This window comes from Cavia porcellus, unplaced genomic scaffold (assembly GCF_034190915.1).
Source record: "Cavia porcellus strain 051 isolate PalLab524CR breed Dunkin Hartley unplaced genomic scaffold, mCavPor4.1 scaffold_5, whole genome shotgun sequence".
Classification (NCBI taxonomy): domain Eukaryota; kingdom Metazoa; phylum Chordata; class Mammalia; order Rodentia; family Caviidae; genus Cavia; species Cavia porcellus.
In genome coordinates this window covers 52189338-52208127 of record NW_026947488.1, presented here as the reverse complement: position 1 = coordinate 52208127, position 18790 = coordinate 52189338, and the positions used below count along the sequence as shown (strand labels likewise).

Genomic DNA, 18790 nt, shown 5'->3' with positions numbered 1-18790 from the left:
GCGAGACGGGAGATGCCAAGGAGACTCATGGAGTCCACCAACCGGTGCCCAGGCCTCCCGCAACCCCTCATAAGCGGTGGAGGAAGCTCAGAGCGTGTCCGGACGGCAGGGAGGAGGCGGTGCTCGGGCCTGACCGGGAGTCGGAGGCGGAGCCCGGGCCCGACCGGGAAGGCGCGCGGAGAGCACCCCCCCCGCGCGCGCGCGCGCAGCGCCAACGGCCAGTCAGGGTAAACAAGGCCTCGACCCATGTCGCGTACTTACCAGGAACCGCGACCTCACGGCCGCAGAGCCCCGATAGGCCAGCGCAGGTCAAGCCACAGAAGTCTGACTGGGACTCGGCGATAGCAGAGGCGGCGAGCCGACGCCGGTCGGACCCCGCTGCTTCCTCCGGCACAACAGTCCCCGCAGCTCCGGAAGTGCTGTGCGCAGTTGCGTCACTTCCGGCTAGGGTCGCCCTGTGGTTGGCTGTAGTTTCCTAGTAGGCTTCCCTTCGAAACAACTCCGTAGCAATACTGTTTCCCACAGAGTCAGGCTGGGCTATCTATGCTGGCAACTGGAAGGGACAACAGAGGCCTCGGCTTCTGAAGGAATGATGTAAACATTTTTTTCCTGCTTTGGCTTTTCCAGCGTCTCTGGCCGAGATATTTTTAACAGCAGCCTGTCTGACTGGCTCCTTAGTCCAGCATGGGACACTGAGAAGACATTGTAGCATCCATGGGGTGGATTACGGACCTTGGGACCCCAGCGGCTGTCTGGCTGAAGGGGAACCAGGCGAGGATTCTGCGTGTCTGGTCGTTACTAGGTGGACCGCGCCTGCTTTGGCTTTGCTGGCCATTGCCTCCTTCGCCGACCAGTGCTTCAGGCACCGCTAACTCACAAAACTGTATCTTAACTTTTTGTTTCACTTTCTCCTCTCACAGCATAGGAACTGTCACCAGTACTTCCGAAACCTTCTCAGATCGGTATCCAAATGTGTGGATAGATAGTAAAACAAATCCTGACCTAACTGCAGCCATTTTGCCCAGTATAGGTACAACCATTGTGTTCTCTGCCACTGAACCTGGCTAAACCACAGAATTCATTATCAAATTGAAATTTCTATGAATGTTCTAATAACTTTGCTACTAGCAGCAGTGGTTGCCACAAGTTACCCAATGTATCTTGGCCTTAAGTTACGCGTATCTCAGTGACTTCTCACTTGCCGCCCTATAAAGACCAAGACATTTTGTAAATGGGGTCCAGACTTTGGAGACCACTGCTCTGGGTTTACCGGCATTAAAGGTTCTTTTTTCTCCTGAGCTCCTGGCTTCTGTCCACTCAATTTTCCCGCAACATTCTGGTGTATTCACTGGGAAGTGAGAGAAGACAGCTACAGCTCTGCATGGCCCTTGCTGTGGGTTGTGGAGGCAGGACTCCCCCACTCCGCACCCATCTAACTTCTGAGGTTTCCTCTGCAGCTTCCAAGACGCCAACTGGGGCACCCTTGCTTCCATTGCCAGTTCTAAAGGAGAGGGAAATAAAACTGTCTGGACTTCTGAATCAGGTAAGACCGTTCTGGTTTCTTCTGGTAATCAGGCCCATTCCAACAGACAGAAGAGCTTGATCATCCCCAAGTCATTCCAACTTTTTGGGTGCATGGCAGTATGTTTTAACCTCTGAATGGATTATGGAACCCCTGGTGAACTCAGCTGCTTCAGGTGTTTGTGACTGCCTCCCTAGCTTCAGCTATGGAGTCTGAGTGGGCTTGTCCTGCAGGCTTAGGAGTGACTCACACCCCTATAATAGAGGTCACTGACCAGGCCCAAGATCACAGTGTACCTGTTGCCAAGACAGACCTTTGTCCTCAGATACTTGCACCCAGGCAAGTATCTGAGTGGTCCTCTGATACAACAGCAGCACCCTTCCTTTGTTGCGTCTCTGAACAAGAGTATACAATATAACATGGGGAGTCAGAATGGGATCCAGTCAGACTAAAACCCAGGGTCCTAGAATGCCTCCTGGCTTCTCTGTTGATGGCGACAGGATACAAAGGTCATCTGGACCAATTTCCCTACATCTATTCCTAGCTAAATTTGGCTCTGAATCTCACACCTTGGCTCCCATTTCTACACCTTGTGCCAATCAAACAACTTGAAGAAGCCTGATGAAGTCTCACGTCCCTATTAACAAAAAGGCACCCACCAGTTTACCTATAGGGCCTTTAAAGGGAATGGCCATCTTCTATAAGTACCCCTCAAGTTTGGATCTGTCACTACTTTATCAGCCACCATGAACAGCCATACCCCTTCCCACTGAGGTGCCTAAACCTCCCAGTCCTCCACTGACACCTGATGACTCTTTTCTCAGTCTTCCCACCTCACCCTGCTTCATTTTTCCTAGCTCCAGGAGTCCAATCAGTCATTGCTCGTTTTTGGCCATGGAGGGCCTCCCTCTGCAGCCCTCTACCTTACAGCTGCCCTTGCACACCTATCTTGGCCAGATGATACCTTGTAAAGGTGCAGAGGGCTCCACTCTCTATCTTTTTCTCAATGGCTGGCCCTTTAGTACAGCTGACCTCAACTGGAAACTCTTTATTCCCTCCTACTTGGAAAAACCACAAGATGTGATCAATCTGCTAATGTCCATTTTCCAAACTCATTAGCCCTCTTAGAATGATTGTCAAAAACTCCTTCTGACCCTGTTCAACACTGAAGAATGTCACCTTATCCTAACAGAGCAAAAAACTAATTAAAGGGGGGGAGGGGCCCTGCTCTTACTGTTAATCCTGATGGGTAGTCACTTCAGCCTTTCCAAAGGACTGATCTACCTGGGACTGCCATACGGGAAGGAAATGAGGCCATTTAAAGATACTGATAGGCTCTCCTTAAAGGCCTCAAGGAGGGGAGAAAAAATCATGTCAGTATGTCAAAAGTCACTGCTGTGGGGCTGGAGATTTAGCTCAGTGGCATAAGCGCCTGCCTTGCAAGCAGGCAGTCGTGAGTTCAATCCCTGGTACCGATAAAAAAAAAAAGTCACTGCTGTTATCCAAGAGCCTGATTTCTGTGAGGGACTGTGAAACCTACAGGGTTTGCACCCTCTTTAACTCTGAGGCTGAAGCAAATCTATAGATGATAAATGCAGTTCTGGTACACAAGCCATCCCTGCTATCTGCAGAAAAATCCAGAAGGTGGACAGCTTTGGCTATGGGAATTGGGAACAAGAAGAACAATGAGAACAATAATGTAAAGCCTATTGTCGAGCTAAACAAAAGGTCCCCCCCCTCACTGTGGCCTTAGGAAGACCTGTCCCAACCCAGTTACTCTCTCAAAAGAATTCAGCAACCTCCTGGTGAGCCACCAGAACTCAGGCAAACCTGTCCCTGTTAGAATCTTATCTTAGTTACTTTTCTCTTGTTGCTGGGACAGAATATTGCTGACACTCAAAATGAAGGAAGATGATATCTATGGAGATTTCAGTCCATAATCAGCTGGCTCCAAGGCAGGGTGGCATGGCACTGGGGCAACACTTCAAAGCAGCAGCCAGAGCGAAAGGGGGAAACAAGCCTCTTTTCCTCCCTAATATTGTACATAGGCCACCTCCCCCACCCCAGGTGGGTGTAGTACTCACAAAATCTCTGTACCCTCCTCTTGCACAAGATGAGGCTATTTACAAAGTAAGGATCCTGGCTCCCTGCTGAGTCTCTTAAACTTCTCAAGTTGACACAGTGTATCAATCATAACAAACCTGAACTTCTTCAAACTGGCAAACCTCCTGAGCAAAGATGAATGTACAAAATATAAAGGTTATGGACACTAGAAAAATGAATGCCCACTTAGATTAAAAGAAAAGGACCCACAAAGATTTTAACCAGAGCCAAAAGACAATCCTTTCATCAGCCTGGTGAGTTCAGACTAGGCTTTATCCTCTGGATTGCTGAGAGCACACAGTCCAATCCCAGATTGGCAGCCACCCTTACCTTCTCTGTAGAACAACCCACTTCCCTGTCCTCAGCGCCACAGCCACACTTTCTGCTTGCCATCAGTTCCATGAAAGGAAGAATGGAGACTGATGAATGTATAATATGAAACAAATCTAGAAATTCTCCAAGCCCTCTTTGCTCAGGTTTGGACTGATGACTCTCTTCCTGGACTGGCCATCAATCACCCATCCCTGTTTATGAAATTCGTAGACCCCCTACTCATATCAGTTAATACTCTGTGTATCAGGAAGCCAAGTTGGAAACTTAGTGTCACATTCAGAGATTCTAGAGTTATAGAATCCAAACAGAATTCCAATCATCTGAAATAGTCTCCTTTTGCTTGTCAAGAAACTGAATGGAGAATTATCATCTCATTTAGGATCTCCAAGCTCTCAATGCTACCATGGTTAGCCTACACCCTGACATTCCAAATCCTTACACCCTCCTCAGTTTTCTGTCACCCTCAGTCCATTAGTCTATTTCTCTGCCTCCAATTGGCTCCCACCAGCTTACCTCTTTTCACTTTTGAATGGGAAGATGTCACTGTGGACTCAAAACTCAAATGACTGAGACCTGACTGCCTGAAGGATTCAAGAATTCACCTATCCCATTTGGAAAGGCTCTTGCAGCTGATATCACCAGTTTCTCTAGTTTAGACTATCAGTATACCCTCTTCCAATATGTAGACGATCTCCTTCTGAGAGGTAAATTAAAATTTTAACTAAAAGCTTGCCAAGAAAGCCTGCTAAGGATGCCCACCAAGACCAGTTGGACATGCCTGTGTCTGTTTTTTCATTTTTTCCTTTTCATACTTTTTTTAAAATTTTATTTAAGGAGAAAAAAAAAGCAGAGAAAGGGTACAAGTTATACAGATTTACAGAAAAAAATAAACAGTAGGAAATCACTAGTTAATGGATTACATATTGTCATCTTAGAAATAATTGTTCAAGTCACAAAATTAAAGCTTGTACAGTGGACATTCCAACAATGATACTGCAAACAGTTCTGTTCAATGACCCAATGAAACTCAGTGATATCATTTTCTATCTTATACACTTAAATATGCATGCAGTTATATAGTTTAGAGCACTTTCTTTTCCTCTCTTTTGTACAATGACTATTACACATTTTGGGTTTTATTGCTCCCACAGTTCTTATTACTTTTTTGGAAGAGAGTAGAACCAAATGTGACATAACAGAACAGAGTCGGTCAAATCAAAAGGGTGGACATAATAGATAATGTAAGAACATAATACAAGGTGATCAACAATGGTTACCATAATGCCTCCCATTATCTCTAATAGAATTGCCTATATCGTTAGTTATAATACAATTGAACAAAACAGTAAAGAACAAAACCGACAAAACCAAAACATTGGAGACATTGTAGGTCTTCAAAAGTAGATAAAAGTCAACGAGAATGGGCGTCATAATGAATCTCATTATCTTCACAGCTGTTGCCTAAACTTTCGAACCTGATACTATCCCACAAAACAGAATAGGGGAAGATCAGTCAAAAACAAGATGGTGAGAGTAATACAGGGCTTTAAATCGAGATAATGGAAAGTCAAAGTGGGTTACTATAATATATCCTGCTATTTTTATTTATTTTTCCCTTAATTAAAAGAATAAAAATAAAAAAGTAAATAATGGAGTGGAGATTGAGATCATGCCTGTGTCTGAACAAGCCTAATTATAGAACATTCCTTCCTTTATGTAATCCATGCTTGTTTGACTGATGGTCTTGCAATGTAACTTGAAATAGAAATTCTTTCCTTTGTGTAACCCTTGGTTGTTTAACTGGTGGCCTTGCAACATAACTTTACATATTTAAACTGCCTTGGTAACCTGTTATGTCACCGAGTCCTCCAATCATAACATGCTACATCTACCCTTGTACCTCCCACTTACTCTTATGAAAGATCTAAAACCCCACTGGGAAGAGCTGACTCTTTGGGAGAAATCCCAGTCAAACCAAAGAGTATAATAAACTGCCTCTTAAACCCCAGTAGTGCTTGTGAAGGCAAGTTTGATCCATTTTTTTTTTTTTGGTCTTTTTCTTTTTTATTGGTACCAGTGATCGAACTCACGACTGCCTGCTTGCAAGGCAGGCGCTTATGCCGCTGAGCTAAATCCCCAGCCCCAAGTTTGATCCATTTTGCTGTAACACTTATGGCTAGCAAAACTCAAGCCAAATGTTGGGAGGGTACTAAAGCTTTACTACAACACTTGACAGAGACTGGTTACAAAGTTTCATAGAAAAAGGCCCAAATCTGCTGACAAAAGGTTAGATATCTGGGATTTGACCTAAATCATAAATATCATGGCCTTGGAAAGAAAAGAGGTCATTTGTTCCATCTACTGGAACAGTATGCAAAATCTGGATCCTGGGTTTCCAGAGAAAGCAAGGCAGCTATCAGATGCCTTGTCTGGAAAAGACTTTGATACCTTCAACTGGAACCCAGAACAAGAAAAAACCTTCAGTGACAGTTTTAGTCAGGGTTTTACTAGAGAAAACAGATATAACACAAGATATACAAATGTATAAGAAATGACAAGATTGACTTATGATGGTGAACCACAGAGTCGGATGAGGAAGTGTGCAGAGGGTGTCTACACATTGGAGGCTGAAGGATTCAATCCAAGGTCTGGAGTTTAGTGTCCTGTGCAAGTCCACACCAGCAGTCCGATGGGTCGGTGACAGAAGGCCGAAGGCTCTATGATGAAAGGCTGAAAAGTCTACCCTGGAAGCCAGGAGATGATGTCCAAACCAAAAGTGAAGACTGGAGCTTCTCCAAAGAATAGAATGCATTTGTCTTTGCTCCTTCCCCTTTATACCTCCAGGTGATGAGCCACCCTAGAGTGGGTCTTCTACATCCTAGGGTCTAGAGTTGCTAAGCCCATTTAGTTAAGCTTCTAAATGTCTCAAGTTGACACAATCAATCCATCACTACAATGACATTAAAAAGGTCCTCTTTAACAGCCCTGGCCTTGGGAATTTCAGATGTGACCCACTCTTTCAGTCTGTTTGTTGAACAATGATGTGTTGCCTTGGGGCTACTCACCAATTCATAGGAATAAACCAGTGGTTTATTTATCTAAGAACCTGGACCCCATTGCCAAACCCTGGCTGCCCTGCTTCCATGTAGCTACTGTCTTTCTGATTAAGGAAGCTGACAAGCCACTCTAGAACAAAATTTGACTGTTCAGGTACCACATGCTGTGCTGGACTTCTCAAAAACCAAAGACACTGCTAGCTTTCTAACAGCAGAGTTGCTCAATATCAGGGACTCTCATGTGAGCCCCCTCTTTGACATTGGTAGCTGTATGATCACTTAACCCAGCCACCTACTTGCCCACCAAGCTGGGCTCTCCTAACCACATTGCCTCATACTAATGATGAACTGTTAGCAAGCTTCCCAGACCTGAAAATGGATCCCTTGATAGGTGCTGAGTACGCCCTGTTTATGAATGGAAGTAGTTCTATTACAAATGAAGTCTGCCAGGCAAGATATGCTTTGGTCACCTTAAGGTTATTACCTAGGCCCCCCTGCAAGGTTAGTCTATACAATAAGCGGAGCTTTGGGCACTTATCTAAGCCCTCAATTTGCCTGAAAACAAGAAGGTCAACATTTACCAAAGTACACCTTTTCTGTAGTCCACATTCATGCAATGATATACAAGGAAAAGGATTACTCACAGCAGAAGGAAAGGTCTTCAATAGAGATGCTGTTGCTCCTTAATGCTGTCTCAAAACCCATCAAAGTAGCAATTATCCATTGCCATGGACAACAAAAACTTAAAGACCTCATCTTCCTGAGAAACAGCAAAGCTTATGAAATTGCAAAAATGGTCAGTGAAACAGCCTCCTGGGACAAGAACACCCTGAAGCAAAACCAAGAGCTCCTAATGGACATTCACCCTGATACTGTACTGGCCATAAAGAATCAGTTCTTTGCTTATACAAAAGAAGATGATGCTTGGGCAGAACAAGAGCAAGCTACAGAGGGTCCCAGCCCCTGGTGGACACTTCCAGACAGACAAACTATTGTTCCACAAAGAATGACTTATGGCTGGTTCCAAGAACACCATAACCAGACCCATGGGAAAAAACTGAAATTCAAGAACTCTTAGGGTAATACTATTTTTTAATTGGTACTGAGAACTGAACTCAAGACCTTGCACTTACCAGGAAGAAACTTGTGCCACCCTTGGTGCCAGGACAATACTATTACTTTCCCCCTTTGGCTAGCATCTGTGCCACCATCTTTCAGCAATTCCAAACCTGTGCTAAAGTTAACCCAATTCAGATACCCAAGCCCCTTCCAAGAATCCAACTGACTGGAATATTGCCTTTTGAGGACATACAAATAGACTTTACTGAAGTCAGACTAAGCAAGGGGCACAGATACTGGTCCTAATTTTTACCTTCTCAGGTTGGGCAGAGGCTTTCCCTACTCAGACAAAAAGAGCCACAGAAGTCACCAAACCCTGCTCTGAGAGATCCCCAGATACAGACTTCCCTTGTCCACTGGAAGTAACAATGGCCTGGCATTTGTGACTGAGGCCATCCAAGACCTTGCCAAGCTACTCAGGATAAAATGGAACCTACATAATGCTCACCAGCTTCAGAGCTCTGGAAAAGTGGAACAAATAAACCAGACCCAAAAAACTACCCTACCTAGTTTTGTCAAGAAACTAAAGCTCCATGGATTGATCTCCTCCCTTTGGCCCTGCTTCACATCTGATGCTTGCCAGGACCCACAGGATTCACCTCATATGAAGTCCTCTAGAGATGGCTACCTCTCACAATTAAAAATTTTAGGTGGGATGTGAGATATTTAAGAGACTCAGTCTTGGCCCATTGAATACAATGATTAGGAAAAGTGTTCTCATATATACACATATTCTCATATATACACAAGATAACTTCAAAAAGGGTCCCTATTCCTACTGACATCACTACATACCCATTTTCACCTGATGACACAGTGTGGGTTAAGGACTAGAAAAGAGATCCTCTCCAGGCCACATGAAGGAGACTATATGATAATCCTAACCACCCCCACAGCTGTTAAAGTTGCAGAGATCCAGCTCTGGATACATCACACCCACATCAAGAGAGCCCAACCAACTGTCACTGAGGATTGGAAAGCATCATTTCATTCAGATATCCCTTGAAGACCACCCTCTGATGCCAGAAAATTCCAAACCCTGGGCTCTTTAACACCTGCAAGCTGGTGGGTCTACATGTGGCCAAAGCCTGAAAACAGTGACCCTGGAATATTCTATTGATTGTCTTCCTTTTTCCTAAGACTTCTCATAGTCATAACCTTGTTCTTTACAGCAGAATTCTAAACTGCTACATTCACCGATTGAGGAAAACTGGAAAGAGGCATGTTCTTTCTGTTGTACCTACTATCTATCTTGGTGATAACTACCCTAAGTTGCTGCCAAGAGTCACTAGAAAACACCTAACTCTGAATGCGTCTGCCACCAATATGCCTTTAAGCCTTGAATTCGATGCTTGCCTTATTCTCCCTTCTGGGGCTCTCACCAGCCAACACCAGCTCAGCTCTGTTAGCCTTTATCTGTGTCCCTACATTCTTTCTGGCAAGGAAATCCAGTGGGGACGCAGCTCAAATAAGAAGTACTGTGCCCAAGCAGGCAGTCGTGAGTTCGATCCCTGGTACCAATAAAAAACGAAAAAGACAAAAAAAAAAAAAAAAAAAAGTACTGTGCCTATGGGGAGGGGTTCAGGTTTCTGTGACAATTGGGCACAAGTATTATGGGGTATTCAATGGCAAGGCTGGACCTCCTCCATAGTGTGCCCTAAACTAAACCCTAGTTTCCACTTGTCAAGGCTGACCCTATCCAACTGTCAAATCAATCAATGTATCCCCTCTGACTGATTATTAACAACCCTGGTGCCACAAAGCAGACCACTTTGATCTTCCTATGGTATGGGCTCAAGGCAAATGTCACCAGGTAAGACACCATAAGAATGTTATCCCTAAGATTGTCACCACATTGGCCCCTATTAAATACAACTCTGGGACCTATGCCCTCACCCAAACCCACAACCCCTGCCAATGACCAAATTAAAGTCAGAGTTATTCAAATTACTGACATCAAACAAAATCTAGCCACAGAAACTGGTTGTACAGAGACTAATAGTATGAATGAGTGAAATATTCCACAAAAAATATAAACAAGCTTGATTGTTATGTCTGTGCCTCTGGAAGACCTGAACCCCAGGTTGTTTCCTTTCTCCTTAACTAGTCTTCCAATCCAGAGGGGATACTGTGCCTTATTACCTTGTTTTCCAATCCTAATCCTCAAGGACTAAACCAGACTTGTCAGCCTCTGGCTCTACTTTCCCCGATGTCGCCCTATCTTTGCCAACCTCCCTGTGCCAAATCTACAGTTTGACACCTGCCTCAGGGAAATTGAGGACATGGGTCCCAGTGAAGGCAACACTCCAGATGTTTGAGAGACTAAAATACCTTTCACTTCTAAACATGCCTCAGCCTATAAACCTCACTGTTCTCCATGGGAATGTTTAATGGTTCTCTGACAGATTTTGTACCCAGTGAATAGAGTAAAATCTGTGCCCTGGTCCAGCTAATCATTCCCTTTGTAGTAGCTCAAAAGTCAGTCTCTTCTCCTGATCCCTCCACCCCTACCTCCAGCAGGCACCATTCTTCCAGCTGATAGAACTGTGGGGGGAGGACCCGCGGCGGCTGAAAAGATAAGAAATGTGAAATATAAATGACCTTTATTTTGAGAATGTGGGGAGAGGCACCCCCGACCCCCTGGGGCGTGGCATCTCCACCCTGGGGCAGCGATCTCTCTGTGGAACACATGGAGTGAGGCACATAAGTAGCCTTGGCTTGGGGTGGAACCTAAGGGGGGCATTAGGAATGCACAGTAGCCCATTGGTCTTAGTTTGGCACCAGAGGTAGATTCCTAAGGGTGGGGGAGATAGGAGCTTTTTGGCTTTACCAGCTACAGTATCCAGCATGGGCCAAAACCCTTTCATATCCCGTCTTATGATTATTATTATGAAAAGGGGTGAAGATTTCTCTCTTTAACTACTTCCTGCTGGCAGAGGGCACTGTACTGGAGCCTAGGGGAGTCGACGGGATGACGGTTGATGCCCAGGTAGAAGCTAGTGCCAGGTGTTTTAGCCAGGACAACTTCACTGGTGAATGCATGTATGTTAGACTGGAAAAACAAAGAGACAAGATGTTATGAGGAGACATAGCACTGTCATATTTAAGGACCCAGATGAGATAGAAGGGAAAATGCCTTTGATATAGACATATCATTATATCAGGACCATGTTGAGGTAGAAACATTTCCACAGTAAGGCACAATTCTGAAAATTAAACGTAGGATTAGGAGGAGTGGAGTTATGAGAGGTGCTTACTCTATGATAGAACTGTATATGAAAGGGTTTTGGCCCAGGCCGGATACTGTAGCTGGTAAAGCCAAAAAGCTCCTATCTGCCCCACCCTTAGGAATCTATCTCTGGCGCCAAACTAAGACCAATGGGCTACCTGTGCATCCCTAATGCCCCCCTTAGGTTCCACCCTAAGCCAAGGCTACTTATGTGCCTCACTCCATGTGTTCCACAGAGAGATCGCCGCCCCAAGGTGGAGATGCCACGCCCCAGGGGGTCGGGGGTGTCTCTCCCCGCATTCTCAAAATAAAGGTCATTTATATTTTATACTTCTTATCTTTTCAGCCGCCGCTGGTCCTCCCCCCACAGTTCTATCACCAGTCATCTACATAAATACTATCAGGGTCCCATAAGGGTCCCCAGTAAATTTAAAGATTGAAACCAGATAGCTATGGGATTTGAAAGTTCATTTCTGGTGGGTCTCTATTAACAAAAATGTAGATCAGATAAATTATATTTACTATAATCAACAAAGGTTTGTAAACTATACTTGGAATGCAATCAAGGTTATAGCCAAACAACTATGGCCTATCAGCCAAATGACTGGGAAAATAGACTTGCCTTGACATGACTCTCACAGAAAAAGGTGGTGTCTATGTCATGAAAGAAACTCAATGCTGTACTTTCTTTTCTTTTTTTTTTTTTTTTGTCTTTTTCATTTTTATCAGTACCAGGGATCGAACTCACAACTGCCTGCTTGCAAGGCAGGTGCTTACCCCGCTGAGCTAAACCCCCAGCCCCCAATGCTGTACTTTCACTCCAAACAATATTGCACCTAATGGCCCAATCACCAAGGTTCTACAAGGCCTAACAACCCTGTCAGGAGAACTAGCTGAAAATGCTAGAATGAAGGACTCCTTCTCCACCTACTAGAACAATGGTTTAGAAATGGAAAGGACTGATGGCTGTGATTATTATTGTTGAGGTGCTCATTCTTATGAGCTGCTGCATAATCCCATGACCTATGGCTTGACTCAGAGATTTTTTCTTTTTTGGTATTGTGAATCATTGACTCAGATTAATCAAAACAGTTCTCCAAAGGAAAGATCCCCAGGTTACCCAGAGCTCATGTATCTAAATCCTACCTATCCTCAACATTCTCGGAAGCCACAATAGACTCAGATGATGACGCCCTTCAGAGTCCTTGAGAAGCATCAAAATGGGGAAATAAAACAGAAATCCTGACTTAACTTCAGCTATTTTGTTCTCTGCCACTGAACTTGGCTAAACCACAGGATTCGTTATCAAAGTGAAGTTTTGTAAATGTTCTAAAAACAACTTTGCTGTGTGTATTTGTGGTCACCAAATACCCAGTGTACCATGACCTTCAGTTATGCTCATCCTAGCTTCTGTAATTTCTATAACTGCCCTATAAAAGAGACAGACATTTTGTAATTGAGACCCAGACTTTGAAGACTACTACTCTAGGTGCACTGATGTTAAAGTTTTCTTTCTTCCCCTGAGCTCCTGGCTGCTGTCAGCTCAGTTATCCCACTGCAGTAGAATAAAGGCTGAAGGTACTTTGATGCTGCAGTGGAAGCACCAGAGTGAATTCAGTGATGTGAGGAGCCTCCTGCCTGTACATGTCTATAGATAACCGAAAGCATTTATGCTCACACCCAAATCCATGAATGGATCCATATTAGCGGGCTTTTTTTGTTGTTATTTTGAGACAGGGTCTCGCTGTGCAGTTCAGGCTGACCTTGAGCTCACTTTGTAGCCCAGGCTGGTCTCAAACTTGCAATGATCCTCCTGCCTCAGCCTCTCAAGTGCTGGAATTACAGGGATGCATGACCACATCTTAGTGGGCTATTTTATGAGTTCTTGCTAGTTGATTTTTAAAAAAAATTTTTTTCTTTTTTCCGGTACTGGGGATCGAACCCACGACCACCTGCTTGCAAGGCAGGTGCTTATGCCACTAAGCTAAATTCCCAGCCCCTTGCTAGTTGATTTTTCAACTTCCAATTTAACCTAGCTCATAGACCTATGTTAGATGTAATAAAATACTCAAAGACTCATATTAATTGGGAGGGAAGGTTAAGAGTAATAAATAACTTATTTTAAGATTGTAAATTTTGTATATTGGCAATACAAATGTACACGCACTACAATCTGGTATACTTGTTTCATCTGTTTTGACAAAACATACCCTTGTAGATGGGTTTTGGGGCCCATATCTATCACTCTAGTATTTGTTTTTTTTTTTTTTTATCGGTACCAGGGATCGAACTCACGACTGCCTGCTTGCAAGACAGGCGCTTATGCCGCTGAGCTAATCCCCAGCCCCTATTACTCTAGTATTTGGAAGGCTGAGGCAGAAGGATGGAATGATCAAGCCCAGAATGGGCTACATAACCAGGTGCTGTTTTGGAAGGAAAGAAAAGGAAAAGGAAAAAAAAATCCTGTAAATTATGATGATACGAACAAAGGATTTAAAATACATTTTCTGCAAATAAAATCTCACTTTGGGTTACTAGTAATAAATCCACTCCATTGAGTGAAGAGAAATGGTCAAGTCTTCTATAGAATTCAAAATACTTGCAAAATAGAGAATGAAGATATACATTGAATATAGGCATGTACAGAGTAGTGGAATCCATGAAGAGTTGTCATACTGTGTTGGCAGGGGGAAGACACTGGAATTGGTTCCAGGACCCCAAGATGAAACAGGAGGACACACAAGAATCATGTATAGGGGCTGGGGATTTAGCTCAGCGGCATAAGCACCTGCCTTGCAAGCATACAGTCATGAGTTTGATCCCTGGTACCGGTAGAAATGAAAAAGACAAAAAAAAAAAAAAAAAAAAAGAATCATGTATGAAAATGGCATAGTAATTTGCACACACATCCTCCTGATATTTCAAACCATCTCTGGATTACTTTTAATGCCTAAGTGTAAAGCCTGTATAAATAGTTGTACTGTATTGCTTAGGGAAGTGATGACTCAGTCAAGCACTTTCTTTCCCTATCATTTTTATTGTTTTTTTGAAACAGGATCTTGGGCTGGGAAGTAGCTCAACTACATATGCATGGCAAATGTGAGGTTGTAGGTTCAAGCCCCACTACCCCACAAAAGAAAGAAAGAAAGAAAGAAAAAAAGAAAGAAAGAAAGAAAAAGGGTCTTGCTATGTTGTACAAGTTAGTATTGAATTTGAGCTGGTCTCAAATCTGTGATCCTCCTGTGTCAGCATTCCAAGTGCTAGGATTGAAGGTATATACTATAATCTCTTGCTATGCACAAAATCTTAAAAGTATTTTTGAGCTGGGGGTGTTGGTGCATGCCTATAATCCCAGCATTCGGGAGGCTGAGGCAGGAAGATTTCAGTGAATTTAGGACCAGCCTTAACTACATATAAAGACTTTGTGTTTAAAAGAACAAAAATAAATAAATAAATGTATTTTTGCTCTTTTTTTTTTTAACTTTTTATCGGTACTAGGGATCGAACTCACGACCTCCTGCTTACAAGGCAGGTGCTTATGCCGCTGAGCTAAATCCCTAACCCCTAATAAATGTATTTTTGATCTGCATTTGGTTGAGTCAGATGTGAAAACCATGATTATGCAAGTCCATCTAGTTGGCTTGGCTTTATTCATCTTCTGTCTTTCTCCTACTAAAGGTGAGCTTCTGAAACACAGAGCAAATCTTGTTTTCAGTATTATTCTATTAATAATAAATAATAGTTTATTAACAGTAATTTTAATAAAATAAACAATTTGATTGATACATTATTTTAAAGTACTTACAATTTTTTCCTAAGAAATTAATACTTAAAAATTAGAAATTAATACTTAAAAATTAATACTTAAAAATTAGGCCAAGGGCATTTGGGAGGCTGAGGCAGGGGGATTGTTGTGAGTTTGAGACCAATCTGGGCTCAAAAGTGAGCTCAAGGCCAACCTGAACTGCATAGGGAGACCCTGTCACAAAAAGACAAAAAAAAAATTATGCTGAGGCAAGTTCAGAGCTGCATACCTGCAGTCCCAGAGCTATGGAGTATGATACTTTGTACCCAGCCTGGGCAATTTACCAAGACACTGCCTCAAAAATAAAAAAAAATTTAAAAAGTACTGTGGGTGTAATTCATTGCAAAGGCCTGGGATTCAATCCTCAGTACTTAGAGAGAGAGGGAGGAAGAGAAAGAGAGAGGGAAGGAGAAATATGGCTTATCCTACAAAGTCATACAACATTATTTCTACCACACTTTATTGGTTGAAGCAGTTATAAAGATCTTTCCAGGTTGCAGGGTAGAGAACAAAGTCCTACACCAGTGAAATGAGGTATATGTTGGTGTGGTCATCTTTGGAAAATCTAATCTGTCAAGTAGCATACTTTACAGATATCTATATATTACTCATCTTTGCTGTTATTTATTTATTTATTTGTTTATTTTTGGTGGTGCTGAGAAGTGGATCCAGGGCCTTGGGTATGCAAGGGGAGAGCTCTACTACTGAGCCACATCCCCAGCCCCTTTATTGATATTTTTTGACGGTACAGAGAATCAAATCTAGGAGTTCTCTGTCATTGAGTTGCAAACCCAGATCTCTTTTTTTTTTTGAAACAGGATCTCACTGTGTAATTCAAACTGGCTTTGAACTCACTATGTAGCCTAGGCTGACTTTGAACTTGAAGCAATCCTCCTGCCTCAGCCTCTTGAGTGCTGGGATTATAGATTACAGGCATAGTGGTAATGCCAAGCTCTTATTTATTTTTTAAAATGTTATTTTAAAAAGCAGTAAATTAATAAAAGAAAATTTCAAAACAAGATAATCAAGAGTAACAATGGTTAATACATTGTTGTTACTTTTTAATTCCTCCCTTATCATCTTTAAATTAGTTACTCAGAGTCCAAGACATAGGTGTTTAACTGTCCAAACAATATTAGCACAAACCTTTCTTTTCAAAGAGAAATTAGTAGTATAACTATCATATCCATCTTGTGTGTTTATATATATATTTTTTTCTTTTGCTTTTTCCTTTCTTCTTTTCTCCTTTCATGCACCCCAGTCTCTTTCTTTTGGAATAGTTTCTTCTCATTTCATAATATCTGTTTTACATTTTGGCTCTTATTTCAGCTTCTCACACCAATGAGATGTTTATATATGTGAGTCTGATTTATTTCACTTATGAGTACAGTCTCAAGTTGTATCCATTTACCTATAAAAGTTTTTAGTTTATCCTTCTTTATGGCTGGGTAGTGCTCCATCGTATAAAAAGACTACATCTTTTTATCCATTCTTTGGCTAATGGGCATTTGTTTGGATTCCTTCCAAAATCTGACTATTACAAATTTTACTCTGGGGCTGGAGATTTAGCTCAGCGGCATTAGTGCCTGCCTTGCCAGCAGGCAGTCGTGAGTTCGATCCCCGGTACCGATAAAAAGGAAAAAGAGAAAAAACAACAACAACAAATTTTACTCTACAGACATGGGTGCACATATATCACTGTGGTACAATGTTTTTAATTCTTCTGGGAAAATACCAAGAAGGGAAATAGCTGGATCAAATGGGACTTCTACTAATCTTAGGGGTTTTTTTTTGTCTTTTTCCTTTTTATTGGTACCAGGGATCGAACTCATGACTGCCTGCTTGCAAGGCATAATCTTAGTTTTTTGAGGAATCTCTGTAATTTATTTCCACAGTGCTTGCACCAGTCTACACTCTCATCAACAGTGGAAAAGGGTTCCTTTTTCTTCGTGGCCCTTCCAGCATTTGTTATTGGTTGACTTCTTGATAAAACTCCTGCTTTTTAAAAATTTTGTATTTTTTTTTAAAATTTTGAGGTCTTGCTAAATTATCCAGCTTATGAGGATGACAATGTCCTTGTATGTACCATGGCTGCCCTGTGATTAATGTATTTTGAAATTTTGTTGGTTTTTTTTTCTTCCCCCCCCCATTTTATCCTTGAAATAAAATGGATTTGGAAAAATAAATAAATAAATTCCCCAAACTTGTTGTCTTCTGGCCTCAGCCTTTCAAATAGCTGAATTATGGGCATATGCCGCTGAACCTGGCACATTTATTGATTTTAATTATACATGTAATATACACTGATACATAAAGTTGTAAGATTAAAGTATTACTAAATTACTACTGACAAGCATGCAGTGAACTATTAGCTTACTGCAACTCTGTTCTCCTATGTGTCTATACATACACAGCTAGGCACACACGTTTACACAAACCTGTTTTTATTTGTTTCATAAAGTACAGGCATTGCAAATATCATTCTGCTTTTTTTTTTAATTTACTAAAAGGGACTATGATTATCTCTATAAGAAAAAAATGATAAAGCTATAATTTCTTTTCTTTTCTTTTTTTTTGTCTTTTTCCTTTTTATCGCTACTGGGGATCGAATTCACAACTGCCTGCTTGCAAGGCAGGTGCTTATGCTGTTGAGCTAAATCTCCAGCCTTAAAGCTATAATTTCTAACCCTGGCCATCTGTCTCCAGAGCCTACACTCTTTCCAAGTATATCCCTTTAATTCCAGCAGCACTCTGTGAGACACAGGCAGAATTATCACAAATTCAAGCCCAGGGCTGGGGATTTAGCTCAGCGGCATAAGCACCTGCCTTGCAAGCAGGCAGTCTTGAGTCGATCCCCAGTACCAGAAAAAAGAAAAAGGAAAAAACAAACAAAAAAACAAATTCAAGCCCACTCTTGGCAATTTACTGGCTTCGTACAACTTGTCCCAAAATGCCAAATTTGAACAAGGCCTGGTGATATAAACTCTAGGTTCAATACCTACTACCAGAATACACACACACACACACACACACATCTTTGTACTGAGCTTTGCATTGTTGTAAAACAAAATGTTTTGGGTTTTATTCCTAAAAAGGTCAAATGCTATGCTCATTTCACATTGTAATGAATATGCCAAATCTCTTTTTTTTTTTTTTTTTAACTTTTTTTTCTTTTTTGAGACCCCCAAGGTCTCGCAAGCAGCCATTGTTAAGGTAGTGAGCCCAAGCCGGGCGTGGTGGCTCACGCCTGTAATCCCAGCAGTTGGGAGGCTGAGGCAGGAGGATCGCTGCGAGTTTGAGACTACCCTCTGCTGCAAAGTGAGCTCAAGGCCAGCCTGAACTGCATAGTGAGACATTATCTCAAAAAGACAAAAAAAAGTCGTGAGTTCGATCCCCGGTACCGATAAAAAGGAAAAAGACACAAAAAAAAAAGATAGTGAGCCCTGAACCTAGAGGATACCAAACCCAGCAAAACTTCTGGGAAGAATGGATCGACTCGCTAAGCACTCCCTAGCCCCACCCACTCGGTATCCCATCAATCACGCTCGCGTTCTGCCCCCATAGGGGCGGGGCCAGTGCCGGAAGCGACCCGGCCGGAAGCCCTGAGGGCCCAGTGGGCCGGC

The 18790-nt window shown here is 42.5% G+C and overlaps 1 protein-coding gene across 5 annotated transcripts in view; it reads right to left on the bottom strand.

The window, feature by feature from the left end:
• Arih2 (ariadne RBR E3 ubiquitin protein ligase 2) overlaps positions 1–440 on the bottom strand; it is a 74507-nt gene extending 74067 nt beyond the window's left edge. For 3 of the 5 annotated variants that reach the window (XM_063248834.1, XM_063248833.1, XM_063248835.1), the window contains exon 1: positions 262–428. The gene's annotated coding sequence lies outside the window, so the exon portion shown is untranslated. Of the gene's footprint in view, positions 1–261 lie in introns of all 5 variants that reach the window. The other 2 variants (XM_003476655.5, XM_013159844.3) reach the window with 1 other exon arrangement.
• Between the last annotated feature and the right edge of the window lie 18350 nt (positions 441–18790).